Source organism: Amia ocellicauda, chromosome 1 (genome assembly GCF_036373705.1).
Source record: "Amia ocellicauda isolate fAmiCal2 chromosome 1, fAmiCal2.hap1, whole genome shotgun sequence".
NCBI lineage: Eukaryota > Metazoa > Chordata > Actinopteri > Amiiformes > Amiidae > Amia > Amia ocellicauda.
In genome coordinates this window covers 21,579,052-21,600,708 of record NC_089850.1, presented here as the reverse complement: position 1 = coordinate 21,600,708, position 21,657 = coordinate 21,579,052, and the positions used below count along the sequence as shown (strand labels likewise).

General features: G+C 39.6%; 1 protein-coding gene across 5 annotated transcripts in view; it reads right to left on the bottom strand.

The window, feature by feature from the left end:
* Positions 1–21,657, bottom strand: part of fynb (FYN proto-oncogene, Src family tyrosine kinase b) — a 78,339-nt gene that overhangs the window by 43,517 nt on the left and 13,165 nt on the right. For all 5 annotated transcript variants that reach the window (XM_066698895.1, XM_066698877.1, XM_066698886.1 and 2 more), the window contains one exon: positions 1,507–1,573. The gene's annotated coding sequence lies outside the window, so the exon portion shown is untranslated. The remainder of the gene's footprint in view (positions 1–1,506; positions 1,574–21,657) is intronic.

The following is a 21,657-nucleotide window of genomic DNA, read 5'->3' as shown; positions in this document are numbered from 1 at the left end:
GCTTGAAAGTCATTATATATTTCACAAGTCAGTGGTTAACAGCACCTTGTTAAGCAGCGTCTGGTTTATATTCTTGTATCATGCTTGGTGAGAAAAGTTGAGAACCTTCCTCTTCCTATGCATACATACAGATGGTCAACATTATTGAGACACCTGTAAATTTGTACTGAAATCCTACTCAGAAATAACATCTATATATAAAATATTGGGTTATGCAAACATTTATTATTGATTTTAGAAAGATAAATAGTATTTTATCCTAATTACTCATGACAATTATAGCAGTTTGTAATGCAGTGTACATAACCCATTCAGAAGGTAAAATATCTAAACCTGGGACAAGGCTGCTAACTGTATGAGAAATCAGCAGCTGATGGTTCTTTTAAACTGAAATATCATTAGAGATGATCAGTAGTATAATTACAGAGGCATGAAGGAAGGACATAAAATATATCAATTTAAAAATGTAATGTATCTATAATTATCATTGATATTCAGGGGTGATTATGAGAGAAATTGTAGGACAACTTAATGCACACAACATTAAATAAAAACTTGCATGGTTCTCCTTAATTAATTTATTTCTTAGCAGACGCCCATACCCAGAGAAAATGCCAAGAAATAAATTAAGGGGAACCATGCAAGTTTTTGTTGATGCTTTCTTGTGTTTTAATGGCACTGCACAAGATTTTTTATAAATTACATATTTTCTAAAGATAATTGGTAAAATTAACTGAAGATAAACACCAAATTAGAGACATTTTTGAAATTGGGATTTGTTTAATTAAAACACAATAACCAGTGCATTTCACTATTTTCTGAAGAATGAGGATGTTTCAAGGTGTGAAGTCTTACCTTTTCCAATACAATAAGAGAAACATTGTGAATTTATCTTTGATACACATGAAAAAACTAAATTTAGTAATAAAAAAATACAAATAAAGCCAGATATCACTAAGCCAAGTGCCCATATTCACATACGGTTATCTGTAGTTTCTTTTAATTGGCCTCTGTCTAAAAATATGTTACTGTTTCCCCTAAAATTACACTTGGGAGCTCCCTCCATCAAGCTCATGAGCCACACCCCTCGAACATCCAACAAACCACCAAAAAACTAAAACACCCCCCACCCTATTAACGATAAAGTAACACCCCCTACTCCCGTCAACAATTTGGTAAATGACCACCAGACCTATGCAAATTCCTGGGGGAAACCCTGTATGTCCAACAATGTAACACCATATTAATTTGGAAAAAGAGCAATAAAATAAAAAACTTCCTATCAACTTTATCTCAATCTTAGAAAGAAAATAAGACATTCACACAAACAATAAAACAGATAATACACATGTACTCAACTGGCTGATGATTAACACTTTTCTTCTTAAGGTAATGTCAATTTACTAACTGCAGCAAATGGCTGTATTGTTCTTGCTAAATTCAACCCCAACAGGAATGTAGGAAAGTGAGCAGCACAAAAACAGTAATGAAACTGGCTCTACTAACCTCTAGTTTCAGTGTATCAGGATCTTATTTGTTCCACATCGCTTTGTGCATAGCAAAAACAGAAGCCCTGTGGAGATAAAATATTACATTATTCATTGAGATTGGAATAAAATATGTACATTAATCATTACATTACATTATTTGTCATTTAGCAGACGCTCTTATCCAGGGTGGGTATTTTACTGCAGTAATCTAAGTGAAGTACCTTGCTCAAGGGTACAACAGCACTGTACAGCAATAGCAATTTACACTTCAGTCCAAAAAGGCCCCCTATGTGCAAAACCTTTTCGGATGTAATTGTCCATGTATTACAAAGCTTAGCTACATTAAAATGAGCCATCCCAAAAATCTCCAGTTTGAGACATGAGAGTGGCAGAACAGAAACACATGTGAACTGTAGAAATGTCACATGGATGACAGGATGAGTTAGCTAGGTTTTGAAGGGTTAAAATACAGTATGAGTGTTGAAAAACAGCTGGTAGCCCATTCCAACAGGTTCTTTATGTCTGACAGGATGAGCTTCCTAATGTTTTCAATTGTGGCAGTTCATTCCAAGCAGTAGCCCATTTTTTTTTCCAGACTACCGGGCAGCTCATCCTGATAGGGAAGCACTGTTGCCAGATTGGGGGATTTCTAAGTGCCCAGGGGGAAATTTGGGGGCAACATCACTCTCACTCTCTCCTTCTTCCGCTAAAAACCTAAGAGTCACCCTCGATCCTGCGCTCTCCTACACTCGGCACATCACCACACTGACATGCACCTGTAGACTCTTCCTGAGCAACATACGCCGAATCAGTCCCTTCCTCACTGATTACTCAACTCAGCTACTCGTCCAGTCCCTGGTCCTCTCCCGCCTGGACTACTGCAACTCCCTCCTTGCCGGCCTGCCTGCAACTACTACCCGCCGCTCCAGCTCATCCACAACTCTGCGGCTCGTCTGGTGTCTCTCTGCCCCGATTCGCACACGCTACTCCACTGCTCCACTGCCTCCACTGGCTCCCGATAGCGGCACGCATGCAGTTCAAGACATTGACCCTCACCTACCGCTGTCTCAATCACACTGTTACCAAGTTACCTTCAGTCACTCGTCTCTCCATACATCCCCTCCAGACCACTGCAGCCTTCTGTTGCCAGAAGACTAACTCTGCCTCCTCTCCACTCTCCTTCCTCCAGAGCCGCTCCTTCTCATCCCTGAACCCTAAGTGGTGGAACGACCTGCCCACCGAAGTCAAAACAGCAGAGTCTCTGAACTCCTTCCAGCAATTACTCAAGACACATCTTTTCAGACTGTACTTGTAACATTAGTGCTTTACTCTCCTGTAAGATAGCACTTTACAATGTTTTATCATACTTCTTGCGTTACTAGTACTCGTATTATTTTGATTTCCCCTATGGCCCTTGACTGTGACCTAACATCTTGTCTGCACTCAGCTTTTACAATCCAGGATGTACGACCTCAATGATTGTATTCTCTTGTGTAAATTGGAATTTGTAAAATGTATTATGCTTTGAATTGCACTGTATTATTTGAATTTGTAATGTTTGATGCCTTGTACTGAACTGTATTTTTGCACTTTGTATTGTGCTTATATTTTGTAAGTCGCCCTGGATAACGGCATCTGCCAATAAATAAATTAATACATAAATAATAATAGCAACAACAACAACAACATTTGAATGGGGGGAAATCTTGGGGGATAATGAGTTCAAAAATTGTATTCGCACTGTGCACCCAAATTGTATTTCAGACTCGCACAACATTATTTTTACTCGAAGAGGACAGTGGGATATTAGGAGTATGGATAGTAGTAGTAGTTGGATAGTTTTTATACAACAAACAAGACAAAATCTAACTGAAAATGAAAAGTGGCATTCAGGACTCTACCAACTACTGTGACTTTACTGTTTCATCACAACTCAAAACTTTCAATTACAAATACATACATTTTAAATTTTTCATGTATTCATAGTGTTTCAGCCAATCAAAATTTAGTGAATGTTCCATTAGCTCTAGATTACAATTTAAGACCTACATTTCAGTTCTATCCATAAATTTAACATGTGATCCAAGCTATCATTATCATAAGCAATAATGACAAAAAAGTGTAACCATGGACATATAGGCTACACTTGCTTTCTTGGTACTTGGTTTTGTCAGCTGTTGGTTGTTTTCTATCAAGTGTCAAATCATCTAAGCCACAATTAGGAAGTCACGAGGGAAGCAGTGATTAATGAGAAAAACTCATTATGATGTTTAGGATTTGGTGCAATTCAATAAATCAATGTATTTAAAGCTCAGAGAATCTTTAAATAGACTTAAAGGGAAACTAGTGCAGTCCCTGAATAGATTGGTTTATATGTACTCCTGTTAGTAGGGGTGTATAATTAAAAGTATGTGATTTTTCCGATTAAACATTATCATTTTAGTAACTTTTTTTTCCCATCACAATCATACAGTATATACCCCAAAGGAGAGCTCTTCTGTGTTTCCGGGTGTATCATTTCAATGCTTACAATAAGACACTGCATCTAAGAGCACGGGATTTGTCTTCCCCGCAGCAGCTACGTTCAGTGTAATGTGATTGTATGGCCCCCTGTTCGGTATGCCACTTTGATACGGGATGGGATTTTGAAGTAGTCTTTAAACAGAAATGCATTAACACCATTGCCAAATTGAGTCCCCTTGCACCACAGTGACTTCATCGACTTTCTGATCACAGCTGATCACACTTAGTTGGCGGAGCTCAGAAATTAAGCACCAAAACTATCAAGATAGATTTTTGGATGAAAGCTCGTTGTCTGACATTTATATGGACAAACTGTCAGTTTGCAGATTTATTACAATATTAAGGATAGCGTCACTCTGGCTGTGCTACAGTTCAGACTACACTTAAACAATAGTTAAATATCAAGAAGACAGGTTATGGTGCTAAAATTAGAAGAGACATTGTAGAAGGAGATCGAGGATAAGGGTCTTCAAGTTTCTGAGAGCATTGTCACCAATGCCTTCACACTGTGCATGCATTACTACTGCTTCCTCATCTGCCAAAGAGGCTCTGGTAATCCCATAATATGATTTCACAAGTAAAAGTGAAGGTCTCTTCTGCAGTGATTATCCCCAGATTATTATATGGATAAGGGACCTGGACCATATATAGGAACCCCATCGGGAAGCTTCACAAGTTCAACCAGCTCCACTTTCACGCTATTCCTAATATCGACCACACTCTGGGACTGACCAACGGTGATGAGGTGGGGATCCTGGACGATTCTTCCCCAGGACACTGAATCTGATTCTACAGACTTCAACCTGTCGGCTGACTGACCAACAACCCGGGCCTAGAAGACTGTACTTCTAAATACATAATAAAGAATTCATACCCACCTCACACCTACTCTCACCATAAACTAACTATTTGAAAGGGAGACAGATGATTGGATTTTTTTGCCATTTTATTTTTTCAACTCTCCTCTGTGCCCGATGGTTATATTGACTTTTATAGTCCTACTGAGTTTAGTGTATTGTCCTTGTTCAGTTTTACATTTGTGAATATGCTCCATGGCAACTTGTTGTGAAGAGGGTTATAGCAAATGTTGTTCGAAGAACAATCCCCACATTTTTTATTAAAATCTCCCACTTGATGACAGCTTAGTTTTGAGAAGCCTTCAGTGCTTCGCAATGTCAAATCTCTCCTATTTCTATAGAACGAATATATAGAGAAACTTTGACACGTCGATTTTGCCAAAATGACTATGACTTCATGTATGTAGAGTGTGAGCTAAATTCACAATGCACTTACACAGCAGATAATCAGCAGTAAAGGAAATGTCCACGGTGAAGTGTTGCTTATACAAGGTGTTGCTGTTGGTTTTTGTGTACCACATATTCTGTACAGATGGAGGTACTTAACCATAGTTACAATTGAACACTTAATCTTGCGTCATATTTAACATTAATGAGGTTACAGCCACACACCATTTTATAAACACACACTACTTTTAGAATGTCATGAATCAGAAAATGTTGACGTTAACCAATTTAAAATTAAAAGTTTGCAGGTTCAAAGGCTTAATTCCACACGGGCTGAGCTTTTTTTAAATACCTGCTCTTCACTTATTCCAATAGCTAGCAAAGTTAATTAAAACATGTTTCCTATTAATTTACTTCTACAATGGAAAAGGCAAGTTCAATTTAAAGGAATTCTTGCTGGTTAAGGACATAAACATGCATAACCAACATGAGAAAAGTAGAATATATTGACTAGAAAAGACACAAGTAAAACCATTTCCTACAAAATAACAAATAATCAAGACTTTAGTGATAAAAATAAATATATATACTCTTATTTGTTGTAATACATTATTTTTCATAGTTAAAAATATAAAAACTGTTTTATGTTTACAGTAGCTGAGTGAATTAGGAGTGGAATAGGACGTCAGGGTCTGCTTAGTGTCAGGACAGATGAGTAAAGATCAAAACTAATTTAATCTGCTGACGGTGATCTCTAAACCGATGCAAACAGAATTAATCTTTACCAGAACATCCCCATTAACCAGTGTGACATACGTGTCACAAACATGTAATTGGCACAGAATTAATTCAACATGCACATTCACCAGGCTGCTGTGTGAAACATATGTCACAAAAGGTTCCAAAGGTTTAATGTCACAGTAAACATTAATTTTAAGTGCATTTGCATTAGTGCTGGGCGATATGGCCAAAATACAGTATCGCGGTATTTTTCACTTTTTTGACGGTATGACGGTATTTTTTAATAACCATTTTATACTGTTCGTAAAGCAAAAATAATGACACAACTGACACTGAATTACGTTTCCCTGTTCTGTGTCAGTTGTCTTGAAACCAAATCATGTCCACACTATCGACGACACACATTTCCTCGGGACAGATTCACTGGGTCACTTTGCTGTGAAGTTTCACCCACACTACTCTCCCCAATCTCATCTTCATTCATCATGCATTGATCACGTTTGTCAACACGCAATACACATGGAATTTATTTTCGATATTTGGCTGAGGCGCATTCACTACAAAACAAGGGTCTTGTTCGAGAAGTGCAGTTCTGCACAGAGACTCAGTGATGCGCGTTCTTGAGCGTGTCTGCATGATGCCACTAAGCCCCACCCACAGAAATCTGCGCAGAATCACACAGCCCAGCGCAGCTCTGAGAAGCTGCAGCAGGAGGCGAGCTGTGGCTGTGAGACACAAGATTATGCAGAAATCAAGAGGGACATATTAAGCTGAATGAAAACTACTGCTGCCCCCTTGTTAGCGGAGGCGAATGTCAACTTCCATTACACAATGAAGCTGTGAACAGCATTGTCAAAATCATAGATATAGAATTCTAGATCGACCCTTGTAAATGCTTTATTAAATAATTACATCAATTATTTTTAAAAATTGAATGTAAATCTATGATGCACATTAATTAGGTTGTTACTTAAATGATCGGCAATTCTATTTTTTTAAATAAAAACTAAAATATAAAAATAATAAGAAATTAAATCATCCAATTACATTGATTTCTGCAGGGTTTGTGAAGAAAGATGGTCGTGTTCTTGTAGCGCAGATTTGCGGAGTTATGCCCAGATCTGCAGGATCCAACCTAACCCATTGTTGGAGTTGTGCAGATCTGCGCAGATCTGTGGAAATTTGCATTACACGAACACTATGGGCGTTCTTTGATCAGATGCGTCTCATGTCAGACAGCACAGACTCAAGCAGCCGGCACAGCAAGTTGTGGGATACACAAACACAATCCAGTTTATTGGTAGCCGAATGCTATGACTGAATGGCACGGTAAATTGTAAATTATTCAAAACTTTAAAATACTGTTATGAAGGTATAGTGAAAGTCCAAACCGGTCCATAAATGAATACCGGTATATAGTTTTTTTTACGGTATACTGCCCAGCCCTAATTTGCATTTGGTTTGCTGGTATTTATATTGATATGCTGGCATATGTATTGTGTTTTATGACATACATGTATTGGGTTGTTGGCATGTGTATTGTTTAGTGACATATATTGGTTTGCTGGTATATGTATTGGCTTATTAAAAACTCCATCGGTTTGCTTGAGCATGTATTGAAAAATATTATTGCATTTATACATTTTAGAAATATGTTTCAATACAAAACAACTGCTTTAACTGTGTTAAAATGTAAGTGATTTAAATAATTTATAGGCAAATAAATTTACCTTTAACTGTTAGCATTTTAGTCTTCCCCCTGCAGGGTAAAGGGAACCACCAGAATCACCATAATATTGGTTGAAGCAATACATCTGTTCTAAAGGCTTTCCTAAGGTAATTTACATGAACTTGGTAATTTACTTGAACTTGACTGATCTAGCAGCCGTTTTAAAATAACGGTACTCAGAACTTGTTCAACATCATTCAGCAAAGTAATAAATAAAAGTACACGTTTATGACTCTATATATCTTGAGGCTACAGCTAACTATGCCAAATCAAAAGACTGCAAACTACCACAGGGAATAGTTCTGTGTAACCAATTTCATGTTCTCAATCAGCCATCGTCTGAAGACCTTACATGCGGTGCTACCCGGCTAAAAATGCCCCTGCTATAACCTGGAAGACTGAAAGGGTGTGGCTCAGCTCTCAACCACAGCTATACTCATAACCACTTGTTTACTAGGCGTCTAAAAGCTGTCTTCTGGTAATGGAAGGCATAGATTTTGACATGAAAAAACTTGGGAGTCAATATCCTTAGGTCTTTATGGGTCGTCTAAGGTACAGAAACAAAAAGTCCTAGAACAATAATTCTTTGATTCTCCAGTGATTGATTTCCATAGCAAAAACAGCCCTGCCAGCTGACAACGATACCTTAAACACACTTCTCTCTTTTTAGATGACATTTCCTCCTCTCATTCTCCTCAGTATATCATAAAGTGAAAAAACACAACTCAATTATTTGGTGTGAATGTTTCCTGTGAGAATAGATAACAATTACGAACATGTAAGAAACTGATAACATTTCCCCCGCCAACATATTTTCATATTAAACTATAAATGTGATTTATTTCAGCACAGTAACTAAAGGGAATTTGAGAGCTGAAGCCTTATTCACATATAGAATATGTTACACCAAAGTACATAAAAACCTTGACATTCATTTAAGAACTAAATTAAACAAATTTGTATGCCTTTGTTACACCACTAACAACTGAGATAAAATAAATCGTGAATCTTCATTTTGCACACAAGTAAAATCCACTAATATATTGAAAAGCAGGAAAACATTATAGCTGTGCAGTGAAGGCCCTGTGAGCAACAATTTTGGCTACTGAGCAAATGCCTGTCACTGTCAATGACAAACAATGATGAATTATAAGACTACAGTGTTTCCAAAGTTAAATCTCTAAAGGAGAGAACACATTTTTTTTTAAAAGACTGCTTATTTGAAAACTATTTTCTTATCCAAAGACCGATGGCTTCTTTCTGAGAACTCACAATATCCCCAAATACATTAATCGTAGTTAACACACTACAGACTACAGCAGTTACTTCGTTTATGCACAAAATGTATTAGGGAATTTTATTTGTAACTTTATTTTTCATATAGTTCTAATATATATATTTCGTTTTATTTTTTACGTTCTACAAACATATGACAGTAGAATCTATTTTAATTATTACTACCAAATTATTCCTACCTGGCTCCATAATCTCACAACACTTTCAAGAAAGAATAAGATTTTAAAGTTGGCATTTAACTGTTCAGTTTACATGCTAAATTATTTCAATTTGGAATCACGCATATTGTTAAAGTAGTATTTAAAAAAAATACTTTCGTTGTCTGTAAGCTTGATCAGAGCTCATTCAGGTTGCATAGATGTAATAACAGCACACCCTGAAACCCAAAACATAATTTCCCATGTCTATTTAGGTATCACACCTAACCAACAGAGGACATTTTTACATGTTTTGGTTTCTTTGTTCCATTGCATCAGGTAGTGAATTCATATAAAAGCTGTTTTCAGAAATGTTAAGCCACTACAGCAGTGTTTCCTACACCGTTATTCTGGAGCAGCGGTAGGGCTGGGCGATATGACTTAAAAATAATATCTCAATATTTTTAGAAGTTTGAGCAATACACAATATATATCTCGATATTTCTTGTTTTTATCCAATCAAGCTACAACATAAGACCAAAGACATTCAAACTACAAGTATGTCGTTAATCATTAAATATGCAAAACTAACAAATAATACATGCAGGCTGTTTTGGTAAATATATGCAGAACATATTACAGCGCAAGTGGTGTGTGATTACTATTACGTGTGTTATGTTATGGGATATATATATATAGACACACATACATACACACATGATTTACTGTCACATAACAACAACACAAGTAATAGTAATCCCGCAAGACATGCGCTGTAAAATGGTATAGATTCAGGTAGATTTACCACATCCGGGTTTATAGTGGAGCATTAACATCTGCTAGACAGGGACATTTCTTCTCTGACTGTCGTGTTTTGATTCTGCTTACCGGTACAGCACGAGTTAATGCAAAATAGTTATTATAATAATAATAATAATAATAATAATAATAATAATAATAAAAGCTGTTGCACCACTTCACTATCTAATGAAACTTTCTGCATCTGTTTGCATAGCTTTGCAATTTATTAAAATGCAAACAAACTTTATTATTCTTTAAATTTTTATACAACTTGTATTGGTCTAAATTAGAGGGGGTGGGGGGTGCGATCGCATTTGTCGGGGGTTTCCTTTACAAACGTAGGGTTGCTAGGCAATTCAGGTTCGATGTGCAGCACTCACAACCCTGCTAACTGACAAAGCTGCAACAAAGCTGTAGCAACATAAATTACGTAGGATTATCTTGTAGGATGTAGCTTGAAAACACTTTCTATACTGTATGTAAATCGGAATGCACTACCCAAGGGGGAGGGGTTTCTTGCACACTTCCTTAGGAACCCAATCGAAAACTTCACTGCCTTTGGCCCCTGCGCACGTCACTCAGAACAGGTCCCTTCCCACTTCCTGTTCCTGTTCCATAAAACGTGACGTCAGCATAGGTTCGTCCTCTTTTGCTATTTCGACTGGACCCAATAACGAGAGCTTTCAATTGCTGTATTGCATTTGACATTAAAAACTGCGTATTTCGGATAGCTGGCTTCACTAACAGTGTTGTTCATCACCGTTTCACTACATCCGTCTCTATTGTGTCTTATTAGTTATATTTATAGGTTATTCCGATCCTGTCCGTCCACGCACTGGAGCTCCGGCTGCGCTTTCGGTTTCAGTTCCAGTTCACATATAGAGCATTTTTAAATGAATAATCGTGTTTATATAGTGCCATATATTATCCGATTGCTTGCTGTGTTGTTTTTTTATCCACAGGGCTTCTTCCTCCACAGCAGGACCGCCAATAGCAGCAGTAAAATCCGAGGCCCGTTTGCCCGGCCTGAGCCTCAGTGTGTCGCAAGAGATCTCGCCCGCGTGAAGTGCTCCTTCAGTTTCCCGCTACGGCTGGTGGTCTACTACCCTCACGTGACACGGGATCCGGGGGCTGGTGTCCTCAGAAACCCCAGCACACATGGTGTGGTTAAGCCTACAGGCCTACGCAGCACTTGTATCCAGCACCTGGTGCTCGACATACAGCCTCAGGGTGTTGTGCTTCAGCATGCTCGACCTGCGCACCATGTCCTAGGCCATCAAGCCCTGCGACTGGTTCATTGTGCTGGTCAATTACTTTCACATCCCTTTTGGGCAGGTACACAGGAAGTTCCTCTGCTTCGCCTATGAGAGCTGAGCTTTCTAGTTTGCTGTTCTTCCCTTCGGCCTGTCGCTAGCCTCATGCACTTTTCCCAAGTACATGGATGTCGTGTTCGCCCCCTAGGGTCCAAGTCTTCAATTATACGCTGGCGCCAGAGAGAGTTGCATCCATACACGCGTGTCTCTCCCTCTTCTGACTGAGAGCTCGTGTCAGGACGTCCCCTTGCCAGAGGCTGCTGGGCCTCCTAGCTGTGGCATCACAGACCCTCCCCCTCGGCCTCCTCCGATTGAGGATGCTACAGTGGTGGTTCGGGTCTTTACAGATGCATCCCCGCCGAGATTACGCACGCCGAGTCACACTCACTCCGGCATTCTGGAAGGCACTCCGTTGATGGCAGAACCCTTACAGTTTGACCCTCGGAGTCCCACTGAGACCAGTCTGCCACCGAGTGGTGATGATGACAGACGCCTCCAAACAAGGTTGGGGAGTAGTTTGCAACGGATGCGGTGTCCAAGGTAAGTGGACGGAGCCCGCACGGGCCCTCCATATCAGTGTTCTGGAGTTACAAACTGTGTCATTTCCTGCCAGTCCTACGGGACAGACGTGTGCTGGTTCGGACGAACACAGCGGTGGTCGCCTATATCAACAGGCAGAGAGATCTCCGTTCGCACGGACTGTACTGTCTAGCATGCTGTCTGCTTCTGTGGGCGCAGCTACAGCTTCACTCCATCAGAGCAGTTCACCTCCCAGGCCTGTCCAACACAGCAGCAGACCTCCTCTCTCGGATAGGCGCTCTGGTCTCAGAATGATACAGCAATTATGGAGCTGGTTCGGCAGGGCGGAAGTGGATCTCTTTACCTCGGCAGAGTCCACACACTGCCCACTATGGTTCTCCCTCCAAGACCACTCAGAAAGCGCGTCGATCTCCTTTACACATTCCCACCCTACCAGCTTCTCCTGGTGGTCCTGCAGAAGGTCAGGAGAGAACGAGCAACAGTTCTGCTGATAGTCCCTCGGTGGCCTCGCAGATTCTGGTTCGCAGACCTGATGGTTCTCCTCCATGGAGATCCTTGGCAGCTCCCAGTGAGAGAGGACTTGTTGTCCCAGGTGCAGGGCACGCTTTGGCACCACAATCCAGGCCTCCTCCAGCTCTGGGCCTGCTCTGCACCGTTCAGTGAACGTGATTTTCCTGTGCTGCGTGGAGGCAGCATGAATGTTCCTGCTGCCACGCTGTATATACTGTTCCAGCTGTGGCTACTCAGTTGACTAGCCAGTTGTGTGCTATGCAGTGGGTCTGTGGCCCTGCTCCTGCAGGATCAGGGGTTCACTGCCATGTTAATATGCGGAGGGCGCACAAGTTGCTTGATGCCCAGCGCCATATAGTGTGCAAGCAGATGTCACTGCTTCAGATAACTGAACTTGCTCCCCCCACAATCAGGTCAGTCTAACAATGAGATCGGCCGGGGGCGGGGATTGATGTGCAGGCCGGGGTGATGCTGCCGGCAACACAGAAAATATGGCCTAATAAACTATGTTGTCATGTTGTTGTGGGGGCTTTCTCTTTTTTGTAATATTTCAAATTAATAGTATTAATATAGTATAAGTAAAAAAAAAAAAAAAAAAGTGCTGCCCCTAGCGTTTGCCTATTCCGCCTATGCCACAGGCCGGCCCTGTGGATACATGTTCGTGACTTTTCCTAAATATATGTTAGGGCTGTGCGATATGACAATATATATCGTATGACAATAGAAAAACGTCTATCGTTTCATATTATGCTCTATCGTTTATATCATGGTGTCGCAAATCACACTCTTTACGGCAGTATTTTTCTTCATTTGGACTCTTTGCGTTCTCCCCGGTTCTTCCACACGTGCCGGGTGTGGCAAGAAATGTGAATCAGAAACACAGACAGACATGGAGGAGAGTGAACTGACAAACAATAACCAACACAACCAAGAGATACTTTAATGTGCACATGGTCTGCCCCGCTCTCTTCGCCGGGCTAAACTCAATCTGCAAGCAGCACCCCCGACAATACACGATCGCACCCCCACCCCCGCTAATTTAGACGGATATAATTTGTATAAAATTAAAGAATAATAGTTTGTTTGCATTTTAATAAATTGGAAAGCAATGCAAACAGATGCAGAAAGTTTAATTAGATGGTGAAGTGGTATAACAGCTTTTATTATTAATATATTTTATTTATATTATTATTCATATTTTATTATTATTATATATATTTTTTTTAAATTATTAATATTATTATAACTATTTAGTATTAACACGTGCTGTACCGGTAAGTATAATCGAGAGGAAATGTCCCTGTCTAGCAGATGTTAATGCGCCACTGTAAACCTGGCTGTGGTAAATATAACTGAATCTATACCATTTTACAGCATGTGTTGCGTGATTACCATTACTTGTGTTATTGTTATAAGACAGTAAATCATGTGTATATGTATGCATGCTTATATATATATATATATATATTATATATATATATATATATATATATATATATATATATATATCCCATAACATAACACACGTAATAGTAATCACACACCACTTGCAGTTATATATTGCATTCTGCATATATTTACCATGACAGCCTGCATGTAGTATTTTTTAGTTTTGCATATTTAATGATTAAATAAAGACTTGTTTAAATGTCTTTGGTCTTATTTTGTAGCTTGATTGGATAAAAACAAGGCATATCGAGGTATATATCGTGTATCGACCAAACTTCCCCAAAAATATCGAGATTTTAAAGTAATATCGCCCAGCCCTAATATATGTATAAAATATGCCTGCGGCGTTTTAGCTGCATAAACGCAAATCAGGTCCGAGATGCAATCTCTACCTCACCTACAGTCTACAGTCTTTCATATGCTTGAAAAACACACGCATTGTACAGCATTACAAGTGTCTTCTTACAACTATAGTCAGACTGAGTGGACACAGAGTGATTACCCCACAAATAAACACTTGTTTCATCTATGTGTTCTGATTGTGCAGTGTACCCGTTTAGAGAAAAAAAGTGATTTGATGTCATTTATAACAATCATTTTTATGCGTCATGTTCATATTTCTATTTAAATACACTACTCAATTTTTATACTATAGTTTTGGCTCTTGTAGGTAGTTTGAAATGTCGGTGCTGCTAGTGTTAACCGTATAATCGCCAGTCATTATAATGGACATTTTTATTTGTTTAAATTTGCTCGTTAAATTATCTTTTAAGAAATATACTCTGACGACTTTGGTGTCATCTACTTTGTTGTACCTTACCGTTACATATAGTGTGCCTTCCAGATTTATGCATACCCCTGATTCAATGTAACAAAAATTGTTTAAGCAAAGAAAAGTGTACAATGTTTGTTTTTGTTTTGTATAAATACATGCACACATGAAACAATGTAAGACTATCAGAGGTGACCTTCTGACAGCTCTTTTGACCCCGTCTGACCCCTAGAACAATGGGTGTCCCCGCTGCTAACATAGAAACCTGTAGGAAACACTGCACTACAATATATTGCTTTCAATTGACATGTTCAAAAAAAGCCTTCACCATGAATCAACAAAGTATAACTCCTGATCCTTCTATTGATCAGAATAGGTGAAGATATTTGATAGAAGTGTTACTGAAAGTTTGAGACCTATTATTGAGATTATTATCTATGGTAAATGGTGCCTTAATGTATAAATTGAGAAGTGTATTCCACTGGATGTTTTAGAAGACGGAAACATAAGAGAATCAAGGGAGAATTGACTACACTTATAAGAAAACGCAGCTTGGTAATTGTATAGACAGTCATTGTGTTGATGCTACAGAGTGAACAACCTGACAGATACCTATTCCAATATCTCACCACAAATTGTTTTTGTTACTATTCCAGCTGCAGGTTATGAAGTACAGGCTATATATTAAAAAAGATGGTATTTATGATACATAATTTTTCACTGCCCTGAAGTGGTATCTGTTTACTAGTCAATCGTATCCCAGCGTAAGCAAACTCAACTAAAGACTAACGTGACCATTACTCTACTAATGGCTCTATTACTTCACTGGTACCCTTGAAACTAATAGGAAATAGGTGTTGCAAGGGATGCAAATGTGAGTGTTTTGGTCACAGTTGAGAACCCTGCAGCAATTAGTGGGCTTGAAAATGTATGATTGACTGCTGGGTTTGAACCCTTGACTAAAATTCATTAGATGAATGGCAACTTAAAAATACAGAAAACCGAAAATGATAATAAACAATTACAATCATCTCTATTTCCATAATTATTGGCACCCTTGATAAAGAGGAGCCAAGAATCTGTATAAAACACAGATAATTAGCTATATTATAATTTTCCAACATTCTAATGATTTGAGGGACTCAACCAAAATTACACCTTGAATTATGAATGTACAGCTACACACATTGGCGGCGGCAGAGTATTTTTTTTTTGGCTAAACTACAGTGGGGCTAATCCATACAGTGGTGGGGCTCAAATCAACGTCTGAATTTCAATGTGAATACTCACACAATGGAATAGCACCGTTCCCAGTAGCTAGAAATACCACACATTAGGCTTCTATGGGTTAGATCAGGGGTTCCCAAACTTTTTGAACCCAGGGACCCCCTTGGTGCCCAGATTTTGGCAGGGTACCCCCACTGAGCAGGGGGTAAGCAGGCTGACTGTGAAATAATGTGGGAGCGGGGAGGGGATTTATCGGAGTACCAGACCCCATTTGTGGATACACGTACCACAGTTTGAAAACCAATGTTGGGCGAGATGATTGCACTGACTCCTTTTTTCACATGCAAAATTACATCGAGAGCAGCAGACGTGGACGGTCACTACTACTGAGTTTAGGCAATACTATTCATGCTATTTAAACTCGTTCACGTTGTCTGGCAAACCTGTCCACTACAAACACAACGTGTCACACTCCTCACACACACAGAGAAAGTAAGAGAGAGACACAGAGACAGAGAGCTACAGTAGTTAACGGGGAAGCACAACAGGTGGCTGCCGATACCACACAAAATGCCACAAAGTCAGCAGTTTCCAAATCGACCCTATTATTTAAAATATATTCAAACTCACCATTTACGTTTTCAAAGGAGCACAATCCGCCGGTTGTTGCGGTTGGATCGATCCATAATAATATTATCAATGTTACAATTTCCCAAATTACTTAGCTAGCTAGCGTTAACTAATTTGGCTCAGACTACAATGTGCTGACGCCTGCAGTTTCACACAGCAGTGACACAGATGGAACTGGCTGCGCTTATTCTGCTCAGTGATATTCTTGGTTGTTCCATGATGGGGATAAGGTGGGGCTGTAGCCCAACCAAGCCATACCCTGCCGCTACCCCTGGCTGTACAGATTGTAAAAAATTAAGAGACCACTGCAAAATTATCAGTTTCTCTGGTTTTACAATTTATAGATGTGTTTGGGTAAAATTAATTTTTTTGTTTTATTACGGACAATATTTCTCGCATATTCCAAATAAAAATATTGTCATTTCGAGTATTTATTCTGGTCAAAATTACCAAAAAGATGCAGTGTTGTCAGACCTCAAATAATGCAAAGAAAATAAGTTCATATTAACTTTTAAACACAATACTAATTTTTCAACTTAGGAAGAGTTCAGAAATCAGTACTTGGTGGAATAACCCTGATTTTCAATCACAGCTTCATGCGTCTTGGCAAGCTCTCCACCAGTCTTTCACATTGATGTTGGGTGACTTTATGCCACTCCTGGTGCAAAAATTCAAGCAGCTCAGCTTTGTTTGATGGCTTGTGACCATCCATCTTTTACATCACATTATTTGTCATTTAGCAGACGCTCTTATCCAGGGTGACTTACATTTGTATCCATTTATACAGCTGGGCATTTTTACTAGAGCAATCTAAGTGAAGCACTGATTTGAACCCACAGCCTTCCAGTTATGAGTCCAGAGCCCTAGCACTACTCCACAGTGCTGCCTCTGATCACATTTTCCTCTTGAACACATTCCAGAAGTTTTCAAAGGGGTTCAGATCTGGAGATTGGGCTGGCCATGACGGGGTCATAATCTGGTGGTCCTCCATCCACACCTTGCTCGACGTGGATGTGTGGCATGGAGCATTGTGCTGCTGGAAAAAACAATCCTCAGAGTTGAGGAACATTGTCAGAGCAAAAGGAAGCAAGTTTTCTTCCAGGACAACCATGTACGTGGCTTGATTCATGCGTCCTTCACAGAGACAAATCTGCCTGATTCCAGCCTTGCTGAAGCACCCCCAGATCATCACCGATCCTCCACCAAATTTCACAGTGGGTGCGAGAAACTGAGGCTTGTAGGCCTCTCCAGGTTTCCGTCTAACCATTAGACGACCAGGTGTTAGGCAAAGCTGAAAATTGGACTCATCAGAGAAGATGAATGAAGTATGCCATTCTTTTTGTAGTTCAACTGATGTCATCCTATGGTTGTTGAGTGACATTCGAATTAGTTGGCGATCATCCCGGTCAGTGTAGAGTCGTTTTTGCCCTCTGCCGGTCTGTAGCTTTGTTGTCCCCAATATCTGCTGCTTGACCTTGTTCTTATGAACCACCATCTTTGAAATGTTAAGGAATTTTTAACCCTTCTTTTCCTCAGTCAAAACTTTCCTTTTCAACTCTTTTGGTACGGTCAATAGTTATTTTTTCATTCCAATTACTTTTGAGATACTACTAGCACTGTTTTTGCCATCCAGCTGGTCCTATTGCAAGAGGATAATGATGACCACAGCAGTGGTTTTTATACTGTTCCTTGCTAAATAAGCTTTGGTTCAAGTGATCAGTACCTCATTCAGTAGAAGGAGGTGTGCCTGTGACAGACACTGGAATGGAATGGCTGCCATACATGTAGAGATGCTGAATAGGTATCTGTCAGGTTGTTCACTCTGTAGCATCAACACAATGACTGTCTATACCATTACCAAGCTGCGTTTTCTTATAAGTGTAGTCAATTCTCCCTTGATTCTCTTATGTTTCCGTCTTCTAAAACATCCAGTGGAATACACTTCTCAATTTATACATTAAGGCACCATTTAACATTTGCAGTGGTCTCTTAATTTTTTCCAGAGCTGTATTTCCCCAAAAATTAAGTGTCACAATTGTTTGCAGTACATTGTGCACCCTCCCTTTGCAAGGATAACATCAAGGAGCCTTTTTCTATGATTGTTTAGGAGATTGGAGAACACGTTGGATGTTAGACCATACCTCCATTTAGAATCCTTCCAGATCCTTAAGTTCCTTTGGTCTGCACTTATGAACTGTCCTCTTCAATTAAAACCACAGGTTTCCAATGGGACTCAAGTCTGGAGACTAAGAATGTAATTGTAAAATATAGATTTTGTGGTCAATTAACCATTTCTTTGTGGATTTGATGTGTGCTTTGGGTCATCATCTTGCTGGAAGATACTCTCGCGGCCAAGTTTCAGTCTCCCGGCAGAGGAAACCACAAACCCAACCCCCCTTGAACAACACTAATAGCGCTTTTCCACTGACAAGGAGCCGGTGCTGGAGCCGGAGCCAGTGCTTGGCCTGGGAACCAGCTGATCTTTTTGGGAACCTGCCCGCTTTTCCACTGGTTTTGGAACCCAACGCTTACGTCACTGGATGTGGGAGTTCCCAAGTGCGGAGTAGAAGAGAAACACAGCAATAATAAACAGCACCGAGGCGACTGCGACTTTAAACCCTATTTAACATCACAATCAAACTCATTGTAAAAAGCAAAACAAAAAACGCGAGATCACATGTAGACAAGCAGAAACGAAAATACAGCTATACGAATATGCTAAGATAACTCAGCCTTTTATTTTTATTTTTATTGATGCATTAAGGGATTTACACATTCGCTATTTCAGACACTTTTACTGTATTGAATAAAACACAAGTTAGAGTTAACATGCATTCGTCACCGCGCACACAGTTCATTATGAATATACTTTGTACCAGTGGATACATTTTCATTAATTTTGTGGCGTATTTTTACTTGTATTCTTGTTTAAAAAACAATGACTATAGGCTGTCCTATTGATTATGGATGCGGCTGTTTTGGGGGTGTTTGCGGTGCAGTCGCGGGCAGATCAATAACCTGTCAGAGATGTCAGGTGATGTTAATGGTTTGATGGGAAATTGTGCTTATTGCTGAAGTCTGGGATGATGGTCCCACATCAGTGTTGCATTGTCCCTGTTGCCAGACATGCAGCGATGCTCTTATGTGTTGAAAGTCGCCCTGGATAAGAGTGTCTGCTAACAAATACATATTATTAATAATAATAATAATAATAATAATCCATTGTCAGCACTGCTGGCGTGTGAGCACAAAGCACATCACTGTAACAGATCTTAATTTGTATTTGATCTCTTACTGTACAATATGTGTGTTTTGTGTAATTCGCCCTGTGCTAAGAAAATGAATTTATTCATACATTATTAATCATGCGCAAACCAACCCGGGACACATGACTCATAGGGGCGCTGGATTCAGCGCCGCACCGGACCAGTTAATGACCAGTTCATTAACAAACATTTCTGTCAAATCTATATCTTCGCATTAACTCTCATCATCATAATATCGCTGTAACACGTCTTTCTTGTCACGGAAGCTGCGCTCAGTCGTCTCTCATTGCTGCCATTTGCCAACAACTAACTAGTTATTGACCTGGTGAGACATATTATTACTGTAGTATCTCTCTCCTCGACAGACCGCAGACCTCACTGCTCGCATCTCTGCTGGCATTTTAAACATGGCGGCTGAACTCCAGCACATAACTTTTTGTGGAGATGACTTAACCCCGCTCCCTGGCTCCTGACGTCACTGGTTCTTAGGTTCCAGACCAGCAAGTTTTTGGTGCCAGAAAAAGTGGCTCCGTGCCAAAAATGGTTCCAAATTAGGCACCGGCTCCGAACTAGCACCGGCTCCTTGTCGGTGGAAAAGCGCTACTGCTTCCCAGGCCGAGCACCGGCTCCGGCTCCAGCACCGGCTCTTTGTCGGTGGGAAAGTGCTATGAGAGAGCCCCACACTTTTGTCTGCTACATCTACTACACCACTACACCCCCAATGATCTGCCAGAGCACCCACCTCAGCAAAAATTCAGTACCAGAACATCCTGCCTATGCATAATTTCTGGGGGAAACACTGCATATATAATAGTTGCAAGTCAAAAGGATTTTAGGAACATTTGGTAGCTTTAGTTTACCAGGTGTTTATACAGAATACAGGGAACCACCCCCCCAACAAGCATGGACATCAAAAGTGACAACTGTTAACATGAATAATAAGCAATTTTTATAATTTCCAACTTCATCAAGAAGGATTTTTAAAATCAGATGTTAGATCTTATAAACAATTTAGTCATGTAATTTATCAATGCCCAAACCATGTCTTCTAAATTATACACAAACTTGTAACTATAACCTAAGAATTATAGCTGAACATGACCCTTAAGATGATAAAGTAGGTTATCTATTTAAAACAGTATTTATTTTAAGTCTTCTGGATGAGGCTTGAAATATGAACAAAAATATACAGTCCCTCCACTGCAAGCAACACAAACATGTGATTTTCTGCTCTGAACAGCAGAAAATTGCAAGTTAGTCACCACTAAACATTTATGTCCGCACCAACTTGTTATCATGCATCTAACAGATTCCAAAAGAAAACATTCAGGATCAGATGCCCAGGGCAGCACCAAGAGGCTCCCAGAGGTTACACATGACCACTAAAACACAACAAGCGCACTCATGCTCTTGCCATCGGTCGCTTACAAGTAATTCCCCATTTCCACAGAAGTTTTTAATAGAAAGAAGCCACTAAGAGAATGTATGCTGAAGACAAAAGAAAAGCTAATTACCAAGTAATTTATTAACAAAAACACTCTCCAAAGAAAAACTTAATGTAATGAAAACAGACACCTGAAAGCTCTTGTATATAGGTCATGTATATAGAAAAGCACCACTAAAGTATCAAATTGTGGATTATGGATCACTATAAACTCTTTCACAAATGATTTGCCACTGACAAACACATTGACCCAACAAGGACATTATCAAAGACTGCCTATTTACAGTAAGTATCACAAAAACAAATTAAATAACCTGTGTATTTAACATGCACGATATAGTCTAATTCTATTTCAGGAAAGTTTGATCCCACACAGTACAGTACTGACCGAGATGCGAGTTGCCTCCCTGGCAAATAACAGAAGACATCACATTTTGCTACATGCCCTGATCACAAGACAGGAAAAAACAGATAATTATGAAAAGCAATACAGCAGAGGATTAACCTATAAATTACACCAACTGACTGAAAATGTATTTGTTTTT